The sequence below is a fragment of the Choloepus didactylus genome, chromosome 22 (assembly GCF_015220235.1).
Source record: "Choloepus didactylus isolate mChoDid1 chromosome 22, mChoDid1.pri, whole genome shotgun sequence".
Classification (NCBI taxonomy): Eukaryota; Metazoa; Chordata; class Mammalia; order Pilosa; family Megalonychidae; genus Choloepus; species Choloepus didactylus.
In genome coordinates this window covers 30,530,038-30,554,662 of record NC_051328.1, presented here as the reverse complement: position 1 = coordinate 30,554,662, position 24,625 = coordinate 30,530,038, and the positions used below count along the sequence as shown (strand labels likewise).

The window sequence follows — 24,625 nt, the reverse complement described above, 5'->3', positions numbered from 1 at the left end:
TTACATATTTTTCTGTACACACAAGAGTGATACATGATTTTTAAAATCTATGTCTAAATTATGTAGGTCTTAAAATAAATCTGAACTAAAAATTCTAAGTGATAAAAAAGCATTGTTTCATAGTTTAATTGGCAGCATTCCCCCTTTAAGTGGTATATAAAATAATAAGAAATTGATGATAGATAATATATTTGGATGAATTTATTAGTAGGAAACAAATGATACCTTCAAACACATGAAGAGTTTAATGAAGAGACTATTCTCAAAGGTGTGGGCAGGATTTAGGGAAACTGAGGATAATATAGGGGCTTGGGGTTAACGCCAGTGAGGGATGTGCTTTGGGGCTGACAATGCAAGAACACCTACCCAGACCCAGGCAGGGAAACATGCCCAGGGAAGGCCTCTGAGCAGGGGCTGTGGCCCTCCAGGGAGGAGCACGGATGCTCCAGGACCAGCGGGGCTGGGGGGATTCAGAGACCCTCCCTGCCACCCTGGCAACCAGGAGAGGCCTGGTCCCCATCCTGGGCAGAGACTGCACAGACATGGGCTCTGCACAGCCAGACATCCTCACTGGGGCACTGGCCCGGCCTGCGGTGCTCTCGGGGCACCCAGCTTTGCCAAGGTTTACGGGTGAAGTTGGGCCGAAGCAGCTGCCCTTTTCCCAGGAGCTGGGGTGTCCCAGGCTAGGAGCCAGCACTGGCTGTGAGGGACATTTGGTCCCCGCTTATCGCCCAAGGTCCCTGGGTAAGGGTAAGGGTGGCTCCTGGGCCTCCTGAGTGGGCCAAGCCAGGGGGGCTGGGCAGGGCTTGGAGGGTCCCGGGGTATGTAAAGGGACCTCTGGGCAGGCAGACCCTATTGCACCCTGCCCGCGGCACCATGGCCCTCCTTTGGTTCCTGTCCTGCTTTGCCCTTGTGGGGGCCGCCTTCAGTGAGTGCCGCTGGTGGCCAGGCCCGGCAGAAGGCTGGGAAGGAGGCCCCAGGCACCCCTGGGCTGCAGCCAGGCCCCATCGGAAGGGTGTGAGGGCCATCAGGGCCTGCGCTGTGCACCCTCGGGCCTCAGCCCAGCACACGATCTGAGGCTGCAGAGGAGGGGTCCTTCTAGAGCTTTCTGAGCCACCCACCCTGCGCCAGGGAGAAGAGAAGACCAGGCCCCACCATGGCCTGAGGCTCCAGAAGGGGCTCAGGTGGGGGGCACTGTGGGCAGAGGAGGGGTTGGCCGCCACGGCTTTTCTTTATTATGCTGGGCATTGGCTAAGCATTTTCTTCTGCTTTTATAAAATCATGAACCAGTTAGAAATACAGAAAATGATATGACATCCACATCACCACTACTAGAAATTAACGTCTGTTAACTTTTTGTGGATTTCCTTTGGAAATTTATTTTTTTTAAATAAAATAAGTTGCGCCAAAGCTCTCTTTGCTCCTCTTTCCCTCCTTGGAAGGCAAATTCTATCCAGAACTTGCTGTGCATTATTTCTATATTTTTATGACTTGACTACATATTTGTATTTCCATAAACAATGTACACAACTTTTTAATTTTAAAATTTATGTAATGGCATTGTATTCTATGTGTTTACAATGTACTTTTTTCCACTCACATGTTTTAGATTTATCCATGTTGATAAGTAGATCCAGTTCATTCATTTTAATCACTATAAAGTGATTAACTGTAAAGTGCTCTGTTGGGTGAATACACAAGTTTATTTCTAATTTATTTACCATTACAAAAAATAGATGACTATTCTTACTCTTTTTGGGTGATAACAATCTTCAGCGAATGACTTTGTCCATGTCCCTATGGCCCTGTGGGCTGGAGTAGGAGGTGCTGGGCCTGGAGCAAGGCCTGGATGACCTTAGCAGTGCCGTGGGGGTCGTCTGACTGTACCTGTTCCACTGTACTTGGCATTGGGGCTCTGCGAAGCAAGTGCTGGGACATCACATTTTAGGCATCTTAGGCACACCTTCTCTTTTCTCATTGTTCTATGACAATTAGTTTCCTCAATGTGTCCTTTTATGGTATGGGTTCAAAGTCCCATTTTATTAAATAATTAAGATACCAAGCTTTATGCAATGAATCATTCCTTAAATTGTGAACAATCACAGAAAAAGGGGATTCCATGTGAGCACAGCAGTGTAGAATGGGATCATTTTACACTCCCATCAGCAAAGTGTGAGAGTTCTCCTTCCCTGTGGATTTGGGATCACAATTTAATTCCACATCCCCTTCCCCACCAATCTGGGGGATGAGCTTCGACCTTTGGAGTGAGCATCATTTTGCACCCCACTCTACTGCTGAGGAAACAGAATCGGAGGGATCCAGCCACTGGTCTAAGGTCACGCAGCAAGGAGGGTTGGCACAGGAATTGGGACAGGGGGTCCGACTCCCCCTCCTGTCTCTGGCTCCTGCAGGCAGGTTGGGAGCCGGCCTTGGTCCCTCTGCATCCCTGGAAGCCTGAGGGGGTCAGCAGGCTGTGGCCAGGGGATCCTTGAGTCAGAACGTCGGGGTCCAGGGGAAGTTGCTGGAGGAGGTGGGAGCAATGCAGGGGTTCCTTCCTGGGCTGGCCTGGATGGTCAGAAGCAGAACCCGGGAGTTTTGCAACATGCACGAGCGAGGTCCAGTTGGCTTCCGGCTCTGCTCTTCCACCTTCTCCCAGGCTGCAGGGTCCCCACCATCCAGCCTGTGCTGAATGGCCTGTCCAGGATTGTCAATGGGAGGATGCTGTCCCTGGCTCCTGGCCTTGGCAGGTGTCCCTGCAGGTGAGTGTGCTGTCTGCCCATGGGGCGGGGGGCGGGGGGTCACACTGGGGTGTTGGCCAGCCTGGCAGATGCTACCCTTGCTGGTGTTGCTGATCCTGTGTCTCCCTCATAGGACAGCACCGGCTTCCACTTCTGCGGGGGCTCCCTCATCAGCGAGCACTGGGTGGTCACTGCTGCCCACTGCGGGGTCAGGTGAGGGCCCTGGCAGGCTCAGGACTTCCAGCTCCACTGGGGAAGGAGGGGGAGGGCGTGTTCCCAGCCCTCACACCCCCCATGCTTTGTCTAGTACCTCCGATGTGGTCATGGCCGGTGAGTTTGACCAGGACTCAGATGCCGAGGACATTTAGGTGCTGAAGATTGCAAAGGTACACGTAGGCCCTGCTGGACCGATTGAGGGGACTCAGCCAAGGGGCTGGGGGCAGGAGGGACAAGAACCCTCGGCCCTTTGAGAGACGGCCTCCTGTGGGTCTGTTTCCCCCGAATGGTCCTCCAGGAAAGGAGCTCATCTCCCTGAAACTGGCAGCCCATTCCCGAACCTCACCTCACCGTCTGGCCCTCACTCACAGGTTTCCAAGAACCCCAAGTTCAACAGCTTCACCATCAGCAATGACATCACCCTGCTGAAGCTGGCCACGGCCGCCCGCTTCTCTCAGACCGTGTCCGCCGTGTGCCTGCCCAGCGAGAACGACGACTTCCCTTCAGGGTCCCTCTGCGCCACCACAGGCTGGGGCAAGACCAAGTATACTGGTGAGTAGGACAGGGCCTTTCCCCTGCAGGAGCTGTCCTGGAGCCAGGGCTGCTGGCAGGGCATGTCTCCTGGTGTGACCTATACATGTGCCTCTTTTATTTGTGGTGGGGGTCTAACTTCCCACACATTTACAAGCCTTCAAATTCTTTATTTAAAATACTCGGGAGCAGTCCTCCCGGCTCAGCGGCTGTTCCGGCGGTGGTGGCGGGGTAGCGGGCGGCTTCAGGACCTCGGCGGCCTCCGGGGCCCGGACACTCTTCTGGGCGAGCGCCCCCAGGATCCCTCTGCGAGGTGGATGGTGGCGGCGGCCGGAGTCGGAGCTCGAGCTGTGCGGCGGATTTCATTTGGTTTCCAAGCTCTGTCACTTTTTTTAAGAAGCATATTCCTGAGGCGGGGCAAGATGGCGGACTGGTGAGCTGTATGTTTTAGTTACTCCTCCAGGAAAGTAGGTAGAAAGCCAGGAACTGCGTGGACTGGACACCACAGAGCAATCTGACTTTGGGCATACTTCATACAACACTCATGAAAACGTGGAACTGCTGAGATCAGCGAAATCTGTAAGTTTTTGCAGCCAGGGGACCCGCACCCCTCCCTGCCAGGCTCAGTCCCGTGGGAGGAGGGGCTGTCAGCTCCGGGAAGGAGAAGGGAGAACTGCAGTGGCAGCCCTTATCGGAAACTCATTCTACTGATCCAAACTCCAACCATAGATAGACTGAGACCAGACACCAGAGAATCTGAGAGCAGCCAGCCCAGCAGAGAGGAGACAGGCATAGAAAAAAAAACAACACGAAAAACTCCAAAATAAAAGCGGAGGATTTTTGGAGTTCTGGTGAACATAGAAAGGGGAAGGGCAGAGCTTAGGCCTGAGCTCAGGCCCTGAGGCGCATATGCAAATCCCGAAGAAAAGCTGATCTGTCTGCCCTGTGGACCTTTCCTTAATGGCCCTGGTTGCTTTGTCTCTTAGCATTTCAATAACCCATTAGATCTCTGAGGAGGGCCCTTTTTTTTTTTTTTTTTTTTTTTTTTTTTAATCCTTTTTTCCTTTTCTAAAACAATTACTCTAAGAAGCCCAATACAGAAAGCTTCAAAGACTTGCTATTTGGGCAGGTCAAGTCAAGAGCAGAACTAGGAGAGCTCTGAGACAAAACGGAATAATCCAGTGGCTGAGAAAATTCACTAAACACCACAATTTCCCAAGAAAAGGGGGGTGTCCGCTCACAGCCATCATCCTGGTGGACAGGAAACACTCCTGCCCATCGCCAGCCCCATAGCCCAGAACTGCCCCGGACAACCCAGTGTGACGGAAGTGCCTCAAATAACAGGCACACACCACAAAACTGGGCGTGGACATTAGCCTTCCCTGCAACCTCAGCTGATTGTCCCAGAGTTGGGAAGGTAGAGCAGTGTGAATTAACAAAGCCCCATTAAGCCATCATTTCAGCAGACTGGGAGCCTCCCTACACAGCCCAGCAGCCCAGAACTGCCCTGGGGGGACAGCACTCACCTGTGACATAGCACAGTCATCCCTCAACAGAGGACCTGGGGTGCACGGCCTGGAAGAGGGGCCCACTTGCAAGTCTCAGGAGCCATATGCCAATACCAAGGACTTGTGGGTCAGTGGCAGAGACAAACTGTGGCAGGACTGAACTGAAGGATTAGACTATTGCAGCAGCTTTAAAACTCTAGGATCACCAGGGAGATTTGATTGTTAGAGCCACCCCCCCTCCCTGACTGCCCAGAAACACGCCCCATATACAGGGCAGGCAACACCAACTACACACGCAAGCTTGGTACACCAATTGGACCCCACAAGACTCACTCCCCCACTCACCAAAAAGGCTAAGCAGGGGAGAACTGGCTTGTGGAGAACAGGTGGCTCGTGGACGCCACCTGCTGGTTAGTTAGAGAAAGTGTACTCCACGAAGCTGTAGATCTGATAAATTAGAGATAAGGACTTCAATTGGTCTACAAATCCTAAAAGAACCCTATCAAGTTCAGCAAATGCCACGAGGCCAAAAACAACAGAAAATTATAAAGCATATGAAAAAACCAGACGATATGGATAACCCAAGCCCAAGCACCCAAATCAAAAGATCAGAAGAGACACAGCACCTAGAGCAGCTACTCAAAGAACTAAAGATGAACAATGAGACCATAGAACGGGAGACAAAGGAAATCAAGAAGACCCGAGAAGAGCATAAAGAAGACATTGCAAGACTAAATAAAAAAATGGATGACATTATGGAAATTAAAGAAACTGTTGACCAAATTAAAAAGATTCTGGACACTCATAGTACAAGACTAGAGGAAGTTGAACAACGAATCAGTGACCTCGAAGATGACAGAATGGAAATGAAAGCATAAAAGAAAGAATGGGGAAAAAAATTGAAAAAATCGAAATGGACCTCAGGGATATGATAGATAATATGAAACGTCCGAATATAAGACTCATTGGTGTCCCAGAAGGGGAAGAAAAGGGTAAAGGTCTAGGAAGAGTATTCAAAGAAATTGTTGGGGAAAACTTCCCAAATCTTCTAAACAACATAAATACACAAATCATAAATGCTCAGCGAACCCCAAATAGAATAAATCCAAATAAACCCACTCCGAGACATATACTGATCACACTGTCAAACACAGAAGAGAAGGAGCAAGTTCTGAAAGCAGCAAGAGAAAAGCAATTCACCACATACAAAGGAAACAGCATAAGACTAAGTAGTGACTACTCAGCAGCCACCATGGAGGTGAGAAGGCAGTGGCACAATATATTTAAAATTCTGAGTGAGAAAAATTTCCAGCCAAGAATACTTTATCCAGCAAAGCTCTCCTTCAAATTTGAGGGAGAGCTTAAATTTTTCACAGACAAACAAATGCTGAGAGAATTTGCTAACAAGAGACCTGCCCTACTGGAGATACTCAAGGGAGCCCTACAGACAGAGAAACAAAGAAAGGACAGAGAGACTTGGAGAAAGGTTCAGTACTAAAGAGATTCGGTATGAGTACAATAAAGGATATTAATAGACAGAGGGGAAAAATATGACAACATAAACCAAAGGATAAGATGGCTGATTCAAGAAATGCCTTCACGGTTATAACGTTGAATGTAAATGGATTAAACTCCCCAATTAAAAGATATAGATTCGCAGAACGGATCAAAAAAAATGAACCATCAATATGTTGCATACAAGAGACTCATCTTAGACACAGGGACACAAAGAAACTGAAAGTGAAAGGATGGAAAAAAATATTTCATGCAAGCTACAGCCAAAAGAAAGCAGGTGTAGCAATATTAATCTCAGATAAAATAGACTTCAAATGCAGGGATGTTTTAAGAGACAAAGAAGGCCACTACATACTAATAAACGGGGCAATTCAGCAAGAAGAAATAACAATCGTAAATGTCTATGCACCCAACCAAGGTGCCACAAAATACATGAGAGAAACACTGGCAAAACTAAAGGAAGCAATTGATGTTTCCACAATAATTGTGGGAGACTTCAACACATCACTCTCTCCTATAGATAGATCAACCAGACAGAAGACCAATAAGGAAATTGAAAACCTAAACAATCTGATAAATGAATTAGATATAACAGACATATACAGGACATTACATCCCAAATCACCAGGATACACATACTTTTCTAGTGCTCATGGAACTTTCTCCAGAATAGATCATATGCTGGGACATAAAACAAGCCTCAATAAATTTAAAAAGATTGAAATTATTCAAAGCACATTCTCTGACCACAATGGAATACAATTAGAAGTCAATAACCATCAGAGACTTAGAAAATTCACAAATACCTGGAGGTTAAACAACACACTCCTAAACAATCAGTGGGTTAAGAAGAAATAGCAAGAGAAATTGCTAAATATATAGAGACGAATGAAAATGAGAACACAACATACCAAAACCTATGGGATGCAGCAAAAGCAGTGCTAAGGGGGAAATTTATAGCACTAAACGCATATATTAAAAAGGAAGAAAGAGCCAAAATCAAAGAACTAATGGATCAACTGAAGAAGCTAGAAAATGAACAGCAAACCAATCCCAAACCAAGTACAAGAAAAGAAATAACAAGGATTAAAGCAGAAATAAATGACAGAGAGAACAAAAAAACAATAGAGAGGATAAATATCACCAAAAGTTGGTTCTTTGAGAAGATCAACAAGATTGACAAGCCCCTAGCTAGACTGACAAAATCAAAAAGAGAGAAGACCCATATAAACAAAATAATGAATGAAAAAGGTGACATAACTGCAGATCCTGAAGAAATTAAAAAAATTATAAGAGGATACTATGAACAACTGTATGGCAACAAAGTGGATAATGAAGAGGAAATGGACAATTTCCTGGAAACATATGAACAACCTAGACTGACCAGAGAAGAAATAGAAGACCTCAACCAACCCATCACAAGCAAAGAGATCCAATCAGTCATCAAAAATCTTCCCACAAATAAATGCCCAGGGCCAGATGGCTTCACAGGGGAATTCTACCAAACTTTCCAGAAAGAACTGACACCAATCTTACCCAAACTCTTTCAAAACATTGAAGAAAATGGAACACTACCTAACTCATTTTATGAAGCTAACATCAATCTAATACCAAAACCAGGCAAAGATGCTACAAAAAAGGAAAACTACCGGCCAATCTCCCTAATGAATATAGATGCAAAAATCCTCAACAAAATACTTGCAAATTGAATCCAAAGACACATTAAAAAAATCATACACCATGACCAAGTGGGGTTTATTCCAGGCATGCAAGGATGGTTCAACATAAGAAAATCAATCAATGTATTACAACACATTAACAAGGCAAAAGGGAAAAATCAATTGATCATCTCAATAGATGCTGAAAAAGCATTTGACAAAATCCAACATCCCTTTTTTTTTTTTTTTTTTTTTTTTTTAATCATCATTTTATTGAGATATATTCACATACCACGCAGTCATACAAAACAAATTGTACTTTCGATTGTTTACAGTACCATTACATAGTTGTACATTCATCACCTAAATCAATCCCTGACACCTTCATTAGCACACACACAAAAATAACAAGAATAATAATTAGAGTGAAAAAGAGCAATTGAAGTAAAAAAGAACACTGGGTACCTTTGTCTGTTTGTTTCCTTCCCCTACTTTTCTTTTTTTTTTTTTTTTTTTTTTTTTTAAATCATCATTTTATTGAGATATATTCACATACCACGCAGTCATACAAAACAAATTGTACTTTCGATTGTTTACAGTACCATTACATAGTTGTACATTCATCACCTAAATCAATCCCTGACACCTTCATTAGCACACACACAAAAATAACAAGAATAATAATTAGAGTGAAAAAGAGCAATTGAAGTATAAAAGAACACTGGGTACCTTTGTCTGTCTGTTTCCCTCCCCTACTTTTCTACACATCCATCCATAAACTAGACAAAGTGGTGTTTGGTCCTTATGGCTTTCCCAATCCCATTGTCACCCCTCTTAAGCTACATTTTTATACAACTGTCTTCGAGATTCATGGGTTCTGGGTTGTAGTTTGATAGTTTCAGGTATCCACCACCAGCTACCCCAATTCTTTAGAACCTAAAAAGGCCAACATCCCTTTTTGATAAAAACACTTCAAAAGGTAGGAATTGAAGGAAACTTCCTCAACATGATAAAGAGCATATATGAAAAACCCACAGCCAGCATAGTACTCAATGGTGAGAGACTGAAAGCCTTCCCTCTAAGATCAGGAACAAGACAAGGATGCCCGCTGTCACCACTGTTATTCAACATTCTGCTGGAAGTGCTAGCCAGGGCAATCTGGCAAGACAAAGAAATAAAAGGCATCCAAACTGGAAAAGAAGAAGTAAAACTGTCATTGTTTGCAGATGATATGATCTTATATCTAGAAAACCCTGAGAAATCGACGATACAGCTACTAGAGCTAATAAACAAATTTAGCAAAGTAGCGGGATACAAGGTTAATGCACATAAGTCAATAATGTTTCTATATGCTAGAAATGAACAAACTGAAGAGACACTCAAGAAAAAGATACCATTTTCAATAGCAACTAAAAAAATCAAGTACCTAGGAATAAACTTAACCAAAGACGTAAAAGACATATACAAAGAAAACTACATAACTCTACTAAAAGAAATAGAAAGGGACCTTAAAAGATGGAAAAATATTCCATGTTCATGGATAGGAAGACTAAATGTCATTAAGATGTCAATTCTACCCAAACTCATCTACAGATTCAATGCAATCCCAATCAAAATTCCAACAACCTACTTTGCAGACTTGGAAAAGCTAGTTATCAAATTTATTTGGAAAGGGAAGATGCCTCGAATTGCTAAAGACACTCTAAAAAAGAAAAACGAAGTGGGAGGACTTACACTCCCTGACTTTGAAGCTTATTATAAAGCCACAGTTGCCAAAACAGCATGGTACTGGCACAAAGATAGACATATAGATCAATGGAATCGAATTGAGAATTCAGAGATAGACCCTCAGATCTATGGCCGACTGATCTTTGATAAGGCCCCCAAAGTCACTGAACTGAGTCATAATGGTCTTTTCAACAAATGGGGCTGGGAGAGTTGGATATCCATATCCAAAAGAATGAAAGAGGACCCCTACCTCACCCCCTACACAAAAATTAACTCAAAATGGACCAAAGATCTCAATATAAAAGAAAGTACCATAAAACTCCTAGAAGATAATGTAGGAAAACATCTTCAAGAACTTGTATTAGGCGGTCACTTCCTAGACTTTACACCCAAAGCACAAGCAACAAAAGAGAAAATAGATAAATGGGAACTCCTCAAGCTTAGAAGTTTCTGCACCTCAAAGGAATTTCTCAAAAAGGTAAAGAGGCAGCCAACTCAATGGGAAAAAATTTTTGGAAACCATGTATCTGACAAAAGACTGATATCTTGCATATATAAAGAAATCCTACAACTCAATGACAATAGTACAGTCGGCCCAATTATAAAATGGGCAAAAGATATGAAAAGACAGTTCTCTGAAGAGGAAATACAAATGGCCAAGAAACACATGAAAAAATGTTCAGCTTCACTAGCTATTAGAGAGATGCAAATTAAGACCACAATGAGATACCATCTAACACTGGTTAGAATGGCTGCCATTAAACAAACAGGAAACTACAAATGCTGGAGGGGATGTGGAGAAATTGGAACTCTTATTCATTGTTGGTGGGACTGTACAATGGTTCAGCCACTCTGGAAGTCAGTCTGGCAGTTCCTTAGAAAACTAGATATAGAGTTACCATTCGATCCAGCGATTGCACTTCTCGGTATATACCCGGAAGATCGGAAAGCAGTGACACGAACAGATATCTGCACGCCAATGTTCATAGCAGCATTATTCACAATTGCCAAGAGATGGAAACAACCCAAATGTCCTTCAACAGATGAGTGGATAAATAAAATGTGGTATATACACACGATGGAATACTATGCGGCAGTAAGAAGGAACGATCTCGTGAAACATATGACAACATGGATGAACCTTGAAGACATAATGCTGAGCGAAATAAGCCAGGCACAAAAAGAGAAATATTATATGCTACCACTAATGTGAACTTTGAAAAATGTAAACAAATGGTTTATAATGTAGAATGTAGGGGAACTAGCAATAGAGAGCAATTAAGGAAGGGGGAACAATAATCCAAGAAGAACAGATAAGCTATTTAACGTTCTGGGGATGCCCAGGAATGACTATGGTCTGTTAATTTCTGATGGATATAGTAGGAACAAGTTCACAGAAATGTTGCTATATTAGGTAACTTTCTTGGGGTAAAGTAGGAACATGTTGGAAGTTAAGCAGTTATCTTAGGTTAGTTGTCTTTTTCTTACTCCCTTGTTATGGTCTCTTTGAAATGTTCTTTTATTGTATGTTTGTTTTCTTTTTAACTTTTTTTTCATACAGTTGATTTAAAAAAGAAGGGAAAGTTAAAAAAAAAAGAAAAGTAAAACAAGGAAAAAGAAAAAGATGTAGTGCCCCCTTGAGGAGCCTGTGGAGAATGCAGGGGTGTTCGCCTACCCCACCTCCATGGTTGCTGACATGACCACAGACATGGGGGACTGGTGGTTTGATGGGTTGAGCCCTCTACCACAGGTTTTACCCTTGGGAGGACGGTTGCTGCAAAGGAGAGGCTAGGCCTCCCTATGGTTGTGCCTAAGAGCCTCCTCCCGAATGCCTCTTTGTTGCTCAGATGTGGCCCTCTCTCTCTAGCTAAGCCAACTTGAAAGGTGAAATCACTGCCCTCCCCCCTACGTGGGATCAGACACCCAGGTGAGTGAATCTCCCTGGCAACGTGGAATATGACTCCCGGGGAGGAATGTAGACCCGGCATCGTGGGACGGAGAACATCTTCTTGACCAAAAGGAGGATGTGAAAGGAAATGAAATAAGCTTCAGTGGCAGAGAGATTCCAAAAGGAGCCGAGAGGTCACTCTGGTGGGCACTCTTATGCACACTTTAGACAACCCTTTTTAGGTTCTAAAGAATTGGGGTAGCTGGTGGTGGATACCTGAAACTATCAAACTACAACCCAGAACCCATGAATCTCGAAGACAGTTGTATAAAAATGTAGCTTATGAGGGGTGACAATGGGATTGGGAAAGCCATAAGGACCACACTCCACTTTGTCTAGTTTATGGATGGATGAGTAGAAAAATAGGGGAAGGAAACAAACAGACAAAGGTACCCAGTGTTCTTTTTTACTTCAATTGCTCTTTTTCACTCTAATTATTATTCTTGTTATTTTTGTGTGTGTGCTAATGAAGGTGTCAGGGATTGATTTGGGTGATGAATGTACCACTATGTAATGGTACTGTAAACAATCGAAAGTACGATTTGTTTTGTATGACTGCGTGGTATGTGAATATATCTCAATAAAATGAAGATAAAAAAAAATAAAAATAAAATACTCGGAATAAAAAATCTAACATGAATAAAAACAAGGTTCAAAAATGATACACTTGAACAGCAAGTTTTTGAAGAAAGAAACACCCGAGCACAAGCATCGCCCTGACTAACCTGCAATGAGTTCGACAGCATCCTATTTCTAGCCTGGACTTCTCTCCAGACTTGGGGAGCGTGGGCGTTTTAAGGCTGCCATGAATTCCTGGCTGGGAGTCAAATTTCCAGCCCTGGTTGGGGCTCTGGAGTCCAGCCCCCGTGTTGCCTTCCCCTGAGGCGGACTCCTGACACCTGCCCCTCTGACCCTCCAGCAACCTAGGGTGCTGTGCGCCCGCAGCAAGCGGCCTTGCCCCTCCTATCCAATGCCGACTGCAAGAATTTCTGGGGCAGCGAGATCACGGACACGATGGTGTGCACCGGGGCTAGCGGCATCTCCTCCTGCAAGGTACTGGCCTCACCTGCCCCCCTCCCACCTGTGCCCCCAGCTCCTGGCTGGCTGCGGGGGCTGCAGGGCCCCCTCCCTGGAGGCCTGGGCTCCCTGCTCCCTTCTGCCACGATCTAGTTAAGTGCACTCCTCGCCAGGTGCCCCAGCAGAAGCCGGAACCAGTAACACCAGGTTTCCACTGTGCGGGCTTGCTCTGGGCAGACGCCGGGCCAGGGCTTCCCCGGCATTTGGTCCTTACACCTGCGCTGCAAGCTGCTTGTTTCCAGCCCATTTTACAGATGACAACCAGGCTTAGAGAGGTGAAGTCACCTTTTCCGGGGCCCTCCAGGTTTGGATGGCAGAGCTGGGATTGATACCAGGTCTAAGTGACTCCGGCATAGCCACACAGAGTGAGGCCCTTCTGTGCCCACTCTTGTCATTTGTCTGCACCCCCAACCTCCCTGGACTCCACCGGGTCACGTACACTGGGGCCTGGCAACAGCTGCTCCTGGTCTGCCAGAAGGACGGAGCTTGGACCCTGGTGGGCATCGTGTCCTGGGGCAGTGGCACCTGCTCCACCTCCATGCCTGCCATGTACGCCTGCGTCACTGAGCTCCCACCCTGGGTGTACGAGATCCTGGCTGCCAATTGAGCCCCTGGCTCCTGCGCCCCCCACCCCCTCACCCCAGTCCTCCATAAAAGCATCTGTACAGAAGCACTGACTGCACCGGTCTCCCTTTGCATCCCAGGGGATGGGAGAAGGGATTTAGGGCTGGAACTGTCTCTGTCGCCCACTAAGGGGCTGGGTTACTGCTCATTTCCAGGCCACCTTCTCAGGCAGCCCAGGGCTTTGGATCTCAGCCTCCCCACTCAGGACTCCACCCTGGGACAGAAGTCGGGTTCTGCCTGCTGGAGCCACCTTGACCCTTGGAGCTTGACCCAAGGACCTCTGGAAGAAAGGAGTTCTTTGCCAGGCTGTGGAATCCATAGCCCTGAAGAGGCAGCGTTGTGACCAGCCAGTCCTTGCTCCCAGGAATTCTGCCTGCACCACAGGCTCCAGGCCCTTTTCTCTGCCCTCAGCCCCTCCTCAACCTGGGGCCCCACACATGCGTCGAGTCCCCACCTTTCCCTGCTTCAGGCCCCAACACCCTTAGTTTCTAATGAAACTAACCTGCATAGCCCGGGAAATCGTCAATCCAGCACTGGAGGCTTTCATCTCCCACCCTGTGACCCCTCCTTGTCTTGGGTACTTCCTGTGACTTGGCCACAAGATGGAGAGGTTTGCTCAGACTACGGCTCGGTCCCTTTGGCCAGGCTGAAGGTGGAGCTGGGGCCTTTCGTCAGGAGGTCACAGGCCCAGCCGTCTCTGTGTGATGTTAGCAACCTTTGGAGTTCTTTGGAGGAAGGGGTGCAAAATTGTGATATCTTAAGTCTAACATTTCTTTCTCATTTGTTACCTGGAGTTCTTCTGTAGAAATGCCTCTCTCCATCTATCATTCAATTACCCGTGATACTGTTCATATAGAACTTGCAGGGTAAATAAATGCTTCTTTTTCTTTTACTGGTTTTCAAGGTCATGAATTTGTTCCCCTGCCATCCTCCAAAGTTGACACAATTAGTATTATTTTTGTTTTTTAGACTCATCAGGAACCCCTTGTTTTAAAAATATTTGAGCATTTCAATTAATTGTAATTAGTATCCTTATTGAAGGTCAATGTGTCCAGCCTTTGACATGTGGGGGCTTCATCGAGTTGGTTCCTGAGACATTTTAACAAGACCCAAGTTGGCTTTAAGAGTTTCCTTGCTATCAGGCATGACAAGTTGGCCCAGGCTTGGAATCAGTTCCACCGTGTGAAATTCCCTGGCTTCTTTTAGTTGGAAAAGGTATTTCAAGACCACAATCTGGGTGCTGGGGATGCTCATGGCTATTGTACTGGCCACTGTTTCTGAGCCTTTGCAGTGGATGGAGCAAGGAAATATTTATGAATTATGAATTCACATTGATACTTGCAGTTCAAATTCAGGTCTAGAGGGTTTTTACTCACTGCAAATATAGTTGTATATTTGTTATCTTTTTTCTTGTATGCCAAGAATCCTCAACCCCAAGGGCACAGGGAATGAGAACATGAGAATATCCTGTGGTTACCTGCTTGCTTTGTCCCACATCACACACAACAGGTGCAGGATCACAAGACTATCATCACTAAGATAATCACTGAAAACAGTTAAACTTTTTCTTTACATGTGCTCTCCCCATTTCAAAATCGTTGTTGTATAGCTCCCCTGCCAGAGCTTACAGCCAGCTGCCATCATAAGCTCCCTCTTTAGTCCTAATTGAGTCTTCATTCGACAGGCGATGCCATGGCCGAGGCTCGCCCCTGTCGCTAAGTCTCTGCAGTCATTTTGGTTTCTGAAGCTCACCCTCTGGTCTGTTTCTAAGGAAGGGTTCATGAGAATACATTCCCTGAGATCCGACATGCTGACAGCAGTTTGTGCCATTTATACTTGAAATTCAATGTATACATTGACTATTTACTCCTCACTCACCAAGAGCTTGTAAACCACTTGGGCAATTTGACTTGAGTCAATGTATATGAAAATACTTTTGTAAATTGTCAGACACTATATGCTACTGTTACTTGGGGTATGCAGTCAATAAATGCTTTAGTTGGAAAAAAAAAAAAGAAATTCAGGGTATATTCAGAAGCCTCTAGTGTTTCCCCATTTAGAATGATGTATGTAGCAGATACTTCTCTTGTTTTAAATAGATACTCCTTGCCAGGTTAAGGAAGTTCTTTTTCTATTCTTAATAAGAGTTTTTATAATGGTTTTACATTGAATTTTTAAAATTCTTTGTCCACCTGTGTTAATGAGATAAAATACACATACAGATTTCCTGTTATTAAACTATGCTTGCACAGTTGAGATGAACTTTTTAATACACTGTTAAATTCTATTTTCTGTTTTTTTTTTTAAAGAAATTGAGTGAAATGGCTATATATTTTCTTTTTTGTAATGTCCTTTTTCTGCTCTGGTATGGGTTATACTGGCTTTAGAGGAATGAGTTAGATAGCAGTACTTTTTCTATTCTCTGGAAGATTTCATACAACATTGAGATGATCTGTTCTTTGAAAGGCTGGTAGTTTTTGCCTGGAAAACCCCACCAACTGACCTCCTGAGAGGCTGAGTGCCAGTCCTGGGTTACAGGTGCCACCTGCTGGCCAATATGCAAAAGGCATGGCTGGGCCTCACCCCTTTTAACTTCTACCAAGCACTGTCCAAAAAAAAAAATAATATGAGCCAAAAATGTAATTTTAAATTATATACTAGTCTTACTAAAAATGTAAAAAGAAATAAGTATATTAATTTTAATAACATATCTTATCCCAATATGAACAAAATATTACCATTTCCACATGTAATCAGTATTTTAAAATTTATGATATATTTTACATTCTTTTTCTCATACTAAGTTGTTTTGCACTTACAGCACATCCCAACTCAAATGCCACATTTTGATCAGAAATACTTGATCTCTATTTATACTGCTTATTTATCACAGCTGAAGAAGCTGAGTCACATATCCATGGTGTTTCAAATATGCATCTCAGTCTCTGCCTCCACAGTTCAAAGAGCTCTGCTCAGATCTGTGCCCCCCTCCATGTCCCGAGACAGATCATCATGTGCAGACCCCACCCTGCTGCCCCTCCTCTTCTCACTTTCAGTAATGGCCTCACCAAACCCTAGGGACGCAGGCCTCCAGTAACTCCATCTTCTCACATTTGGCAACAGCCGAACTGAGGGTAAGTGCCAATATCAGCCCTACCCTAAGGCAACCTGCAGAATTCCTCTAAATCTTTTTTGGGGGAATGGAATTCCAGGGTTTTAAGGTGGGGATGGGTAATTCTCAGGAGTCTGGCTGGGCATGGAGGCAGGAGGCATGGACAGACACCGAAAGATGCTAGGAGCAGATCTAGGAAAGAAGGAATTTAAGTGAGTTTGGATCCTTGCACATGATGATTTCTTACTAATTGCCAACACTGAGTGACAGAGGAATTACTTGGTTTGTTGAATGCAAATGAAACAGGTGCTATGAATTAGCAGAAACTCCTCCCTTAGACATCAGTGGGGGTTTCTGCTTCCAGGCCCATCTACCTAAATTCTCTTCCCAGATAGCATCAAGCTCATCAACTTTTTAAGAGGCAAATCAGATTATGCTACTTATAACAGACTGAATAGATATGCCAACAAAAGACAGGTTCCTAATCTTAACCTAGGTTCCTGTGGGTGTGAATTCATTTGTAATGAGGACCTTTTGAAGATGTTATCATTAATTCAGGTGTGGCCAAGTGAATCAGGGTGGGTCTTAATCCATATTAGTGCAAGCCTTATGAAGAGAGGGTCCCAGGAGGAGAGAGGAGTCAGAAGCTGCAAATCAGAAAACCCAGAAGAGCAGACACAGGATTGAGAAGTGGCCAGGTGATGACAGGCAGAGACACCAGCCAGCAGCAGAATGCTATGGACTTCGGAGAAAAGCATGGGCCTGTGGACACCGCAACCACAAGATGATAAATTCCTGTGGTTAAGCCAGCCAGGTGGTATCTGCCATAGCAGCCTGGCAAACCAAGAGACTCCTCCTTACTTAAACCCCAGCACGGTTCCACATTTTTCTCACAGGGATAGGCCCAGCCCTTACCTATCTTTCCAGCTTCATCGCATGGCCCTGCCCTTTTCCCAGACTTTGTCTGCTGCTGGGATGCCCACGATCTTCTCACACGTGAGCCTTCACACCAGCTGCTTCCTCTGAGTTGACAGAAAGCCCTTTAGGAGCACCCAGGACAGTGCCCTGTAACAGCACCTCTTGGCTGCCAGTGTTCAATTTTAACATGTATCTCATCTGAAAATTAAACTCTGTCATTAATTGTTGACTGTGTTATCACATGTGCCAAGATGTAAACCCTGAGGGCAGGAGCCAGGCCTTATTCACCACTGTATCCCTGGCAGCCCACGATGTCTGCTCTGTGCACGTGTCTTTTTGGAACAAATGAAAAAGTGAGTGAGCCAATGTCTCCACATCCACTTCTATGATTAGGGGGAACAGCCACTGTCAGGACCTCATGGGAAGTGCTCCCATTATTCTCCAATAACTGAAATTCCTGAGTTCCCTTCTCTGGGTTTTCTTTGTCAGCACAGTCTAAATCATACGCAACAGGGCAGTTATGAAAGAGCCACAAAACAGCAGACAGCCCCTTTCTAGAGTAATTAAGAGGGTCTGCATTATGTCCTGTAATGTTAACTAATGTTAATTATTCAACTGTGTCCCTTTTAATAGATGATGGTGTTGTTTTAGTATAAATGACTGTTAATTTAGGGACTGAGGAATGTATAAAAATGTCTCCTTGGAATTAATGGTAATTATATTTTTGACCTATGAGGGGTTTTTCAGGTACAAATTACACTGGTGAGGCAGGTGAGAGAATGAAGATGAAAAACCCACAGAGTCTAGCACAAAGACTGTTTCAAGTAAAGAAAACCTGTTCACGTGCTATACTAGGATTGCTCCTGGAACCTGGAGATTAGTGAGCGAGAGACTCCCAAGAGAACAAACAAGGACAGTAAATGTTGGGCCATGTAGACTGTGAGTTGAAACAGAGCATCAGTGATGAAGTAAATTACTGATGAAAGACAAAACCAGAAATATTCTAAGAAGATGTATTCCACAAACAAGGGAGGCAAAAGCAGCTTAAGAGTTAGAATGTCAAATTATAGCTAAATGTTCAAATAATTCTGCATACTCTAAAAGAGCCCTATGAAGATAAGCAAATGTCAAGAGGCCAAAAACAACAGAAAATTACAAAGCATATGAAGAAACTAGAAGATATGGGTAACCTAAACATGTAAATGAAAAACCCAGAAGAGACAGAGAACCTGGAGCAATTAATCAAAGAAGTAGTCACAAACATTAATATTATGGCTCAGGATATAAAGGACATGAAGAAGGTCCTAGAAGAGCATAAACAAGAATTTGCAAGAGTAAATAAAAAAAAAAAATAGCACATATTATGGAAATAAAACATACTGTTGATCAAATGAAAAATATTCTTGAGACACATAACACTTGATTTGAAGAGGCAGAGGACCAAATTAGTGAAGTTGAAGATAGGATTATGGAAAGTGAAAGCACAAAAGAATGAATGGTGAAAAAATTTGAAAAATTTGAAATGGATCTCAGGGAAATGATGGACAATATGAAGCGCACAAATATAAGAATTATCAGTGTCCCAGAAGGCAGAAGGGAAAAAAGAAAAGGGCTAGGAAAAGTATTCAAAGATACCGCCAGGGAAAATTTCCCAACCCTTCTAAACAACATAAATATGCAAATCAAGGATGCCCGATGAACTCCAAATAGAATAAATCCAAATAAACCCACTCTGAGATATATCCTGATCAGATTGTCGAATGCCAAAGAGGAGAAACTTCTGAAAGCAGCAAGAGAGAAGCAATTCACCACATATAAGGGAAACAATACAAAATTGAGGACTGACTAGTCAGCGGGCACCATGGAGGCGAGAAGGCAGTGGTATGATATATTTAAAATTCTGAAAGAGAAAAATTGCCAGCCAAGAATTCTCTAACCAGCAAAGCTCTTCTTCAAAATTGAAGGAGAGTTTAAAATTTTCACAGACAAATAAATGCTGAGAGAATTTGTTAGCAAGAGACCTGCCCTACAAGAACTACCAAGGGGAGCTCTACTGGCTGAGAAAAAAAGGAAGGAGAGAGAGATCTGGAGAAGGGCACGGAACTGAAGAGCCTTAGTAAGGGTACCTTAAAGGAAAGAGAGAGATAAAGTAAAAATAGATCTGGCAAATGAAAATCAAAGGCAAGATGGCTGATTCAAAAACAACCTTCAAAGTAATAACATTGAATGTGAATGGGTTGAACTCCCCAATTAAAAGATATAGATTGGCAGAATGGATTAAAAAATAGAAACATCAATATGTTATTTAGAAGAGACTCATCTTAGACATAGTGACACAAAGAAATTGAAAGTTAAAGGATGGAAAAAAGTATTCCATGCATGCTACAGCCAAAAGAAAGCAGGGATAGCAATACTACTTTCAGATAATATTGACTTTAAATCCAAGGATGTTATAAGAGACAAAGGACACTATATACTAATAACAGGAACAATTTACCAAGAAGAAATAACAATCATAAACATTTACGCACCCAATGAAGGCACTCCAAAGTATATGAGACAAATATTGGCAAAACTGATAGAAGCAATAGATGTTTCCACAGTAATTGTTGGAGACTTCAATATGACACCCTCTCCTATAGATACATCAGCTAGACAGAAGACCAGTAAGGAAACTGAGAATTTAAACAATGTGATAAATGAATTAGACTTAACAGATACATATAGAACATTACATTCCAAATTACCAAGATATACATTCTTCTCTAGTGCTCATGGAACTTTCTCCAGGATAGATCATATACTGGGGCATAAAACAAGCCTCAATAAATTTTAAAATATTAAAACAAAATCTCATCATGATGGAATACAACTAGGAGTTAATAACTGTCAAAGAACCAGAACACTCACAAGTATCTCCAGGTTAAACAACACACTCCTAAACAATCAGTGGGTCAAAGAAGAAATTGCAAGAGAAATTGCTAAATATCTAGAGATCAATGAAAATGAGAACACAACATATCAAATTTTGTGGGATGAACTAAAGATGGTATTGAGAGGGAAATTTATAGTTCTAAATGCATATGTTAAGAAGGAAGAAAGAGCTAAAATCAAAGAACTAATGGAACAACTGAGGAAGCTAGAAAATGATCAGCAAACTAATCCTAAAAGAAAAGAAATAGCAAGGATTAAGGCAGAAATAAATGACTTGGAAAATGAAAAGAAACAATAGAAAGAATAAATGAAACCAAAAGTTTGTTCTTTGAGAACCTCAACAAGATTGACAAACCTTTAGTTAGACTGACAAAGTCAAAAAGAGAGAAGATCCAAATAAACAAAATAATAAACAAGAGGGGGGAAATTACTATGGATCCTGAAGAAATAAAAAATATCATAAGAGGATACTATGAACAACTCTATGCCAATAAACTAGATTTAGAGGAAATGGATAATTTCCTGGAAACACACAAACAGCCTAGATTGAATAAAGAAGAAATAGAAGAACTCAATAAACCAATTACAAGTAAAGAGATCCAATCAGTTTTCAAATAGCTTCCTACAAATAAAATTCACAGGGGAATTCTACAAACTTTCCAAAAAGAACTGACACCACTCCTACTTAACCTCTTTCAAAAAACTGAAGAAAATGGAACACTACCTAACTCATTTTATGAAGCTAACACCACTCTAATACCAAAACTAGATAAAGATGCTACTAGAAAGGAAAACTACAGGCTGATTTCCCTAATGAATAGAGATGCAAAAATTTTAAACAAAATGCTTGCAAATCGAATTCAAAGGCATATTAAAAAACTTATCCACCTTGAACAAGTGGAGTTCATCCCAGGCATGCAAGGGTGGTTCGACATAAGAAAATCAATTAATGTAATAAAACACATTAAAAAATCAGAAGAGAAAAATCAAGCAATCATCTCAATAGATGCTGAAGAAGCATTCAACAAAATCCAGCATCCTTTTATGATAAAAACACTCCAAAGGTTAGGAATTGAAGGAAACGTCCTTAATATGATAAAGGGCTGTGCCAGTTTGGAGGTATTATGTCCCCCAAAATGCCATTATCTTTGATGCAATCTTATGTGAGCAGACTTATTAGTGTTGATTAGATTGTAATTCTTTGATTATTTCCATGGAGATGTGACCCCACCCATTCAGCATGGGCCTTGATTAGTTTACTAGAAAACTATATAAGCTCAGACAGAACCAGCAAGCTTGCTACAGCCAAGAGGGACACTTTGAAGAACACACAGGAGCTGAGAGAGGAGATGCAACTTACAGAGACATTTTGAAGATGGCCATTGAAAGGAGAGTTTTGCTGATGTTTTGGAGGTACTAGCCCAGAGTTTGCCTTGAGAAGCTGACACAGTTACAGTAAACTTGTTCCAGTTTATTTGGTTACACAGTTACAGTCTTAAGGCCATAAAGTGTCCAAGGTAACACATTAGCAATCGGGTACCTTCACAGGAGGATGGCCAATGGTGTCTGGAAAACCTCTGTTAGCTGGGAAGGCATATGGCTGGCATCTGCTCCAAAGTTCTGGTTTCAAAGTGGCTTTCTCCCAGGACATTCCTCTCTAGGCTGAAGTTCCTTAACAATGTCACTCTTAGTTGCTCTTGGGGTGTTTGTCTTCTCTTAACTTCTCAGGAGCAAAAGACTGCTTTCAAAGGCTGTCTCCAAAATGTCTCTGTAAGCTGATGCTCCTCTCTCAGCTCCTGTGCATTCTTCAAAGTTGAATCTCTTGGCTGTAGCAAGCTGCTCCTTCTGTCTGAGCTTGTATAGTGCTCTAGTAAGTTAATCAAGGCCCACCCTGAATGGGCAGGCAACACCTCCATGAAAACTATCTAATCAGAGTTATCACCTACAGTTGGGTGGGTCACATCTCCATGGAAACACTCAAAGAATTACAATCTAATCAACACTAATACATATGTCTGCCCACACAAGCTTGCATCAAAGAACATGGCCTTTTCTGGGAGACAGAATATACACTATATACAAACCGGTATGACATACAATGGAATATTGAGTGGCTACAAGAAGGAATGAAGTTGTGAGGTATGCAACTAGGTAAATGGACCATGAGGACAGTATGTTGAGTGAAATAAACCAGAAATAAAAAGACAAACATTAAAATGCCTCACTAATATGGAATAACTCTAATGCGCAAACTCTGAGAAATGAATCTGAGAGCATAGGTTATCAGGGGATCGATTATGGTAAATGTTCCTAGATTGTAACAGTTACATCTATTTCTGAGTTGTAATGGCTATTTCTAAACTCTGAGATGCTGAGCTCTTTGTGTAAAACCTGGTCAGTCCCTGGAACTTCTGGTATCCATGTGACATGACACCTGAGTCTCAGAGCCAGAGTTTGGCAGCTATGAATGCCAGCATTACCTCATACAGCAAGGGTTAAAGAAGTTGAAAAAGACATCAGACTTCAATTAGAGATATCAATGAAATGGACATGGTTAGGACTAAGATAAATCAGATTAAAGAATAAAGGACAATATAGACGGTGTTTTAAAACTTCAAATTCTGTGTGAGACCAATGGAAGAGATGTGTATTTGGTGCAAAATCTATGTTTTCTGTAGCACCCAATATAAAGTAAAGTAAAAGAAAACATAAAGATCATGTGGATGTTATGAGAATATTTCAACAAAGGACTGGAATCTACAAAAAGGAACAAACTTCCTCTAGAATTCTAAAACTGAAAAATGTGGTAACTGAAATGAAAAAAATTGACAGCAGGGACATGAATGGACATTTACACACTGGTGTTTATGGCAACAGTATTCATGATTCGCAATGGATGGAGGTGGCCTGAGGGTACGTCGACTAATGAACAGAATGGTGAACTGTTCATATTGTTCAATATAGAGCTGCTACAAGAAAGAATGAAGATATGAGGTATGCAACGAGGTGAACGGACCCTGAGGACAGTATTTTGAGTGAAATAAACCAGAAATGAAAAGACTAAGATTATTCCACCTAATACAGCCTAACTATTACGTTCAAACTCTGAGAACTGAATCTGAGAGCATAGGTTCTCAGGGAAGGCTTATGGTAAAGGTTCCTCGTTGTAAGCTCTTACAGGAATTACATCTATTCCTGAGTTGTAATGGCTATTTCTAAACTGTGAGATGCTGACCTTTTTGTGAATAACCTGGCCGGTTCCTAGAACTCTGGTTATCTGTGTGACACCTGAGACACAAGAGCCAGAATTCGGCAGCTACAAATGTCAGCATTACCCCATACAGCAAATGTTAAAGAAGCTGAAAAAGAGATCAGACTGCAATTAGAAATATAAACAAAACAGACTTGGTTAAGACTAAGGTAAACCAGACTAAAGGGTAAAAGATGATACTGATGGTGTTTTTTGTTTGTTTTTGTTTTTATTTTTAATTTTTTTTCCTTTTTAATTTTTATTGGGATTGTTCAGATACCATACAATTATCCAAAGATCAAAAGTGTACAATCACTTGCCCCTGGGTACCACCATACAGCTGTGCATCCATCACCACACTTAATTTTTGTTCAATTTTCAGAAACTTTTCATTAATCCAGACAAGAAAAAAAGTGAAAGATGAAAAAAGAAAAAAAGAAAAAAAGAAAAGGAAACTCGAATCCTCCCCTATCCCTAACCAACCCCCCTCAATTATTGACTTGTAGTGTTGGTATAGTACATTTGTTACTGTCTATGAAAAAATGCTGAAATACTACTAAGTGTAGTATATAGTTTGCAATAGGTATATATTTTTTCCTATATGCCCCTCTATTATTAACTTCTAATTGTATTGCCGTACATTTGTTCTGGTTCATGGAAGCGATTTCTAGTATTTGTACAGTTGATCATGGACATTGCCCACCATAGGATTCAGTTTTATACATTTCCATCTTTTGACCTCCAACTTTCCTTCTGGTGACATATATGACTCTGAGCCTCCCCTTTCCACCTAATTCACACACCATTTGGCACTGTTAGTTATTCTCACATCTTGCTACAGACATGTCTGTTCATTTCCAAACATTTA

At 42.6% G+C, this 24,625-nt stretch overlaps 1 pseudogene; it reads left to right on the top strand.

Moving 5' to 3' along the window:
- Positions 1–440: 440 nt before the first annotated feature.
- The window catches only part of LOC119518574, a 77,555-nt pseudogene continuing 53,370 nt past the window's right edge, over positions 441–24,625 (top strand).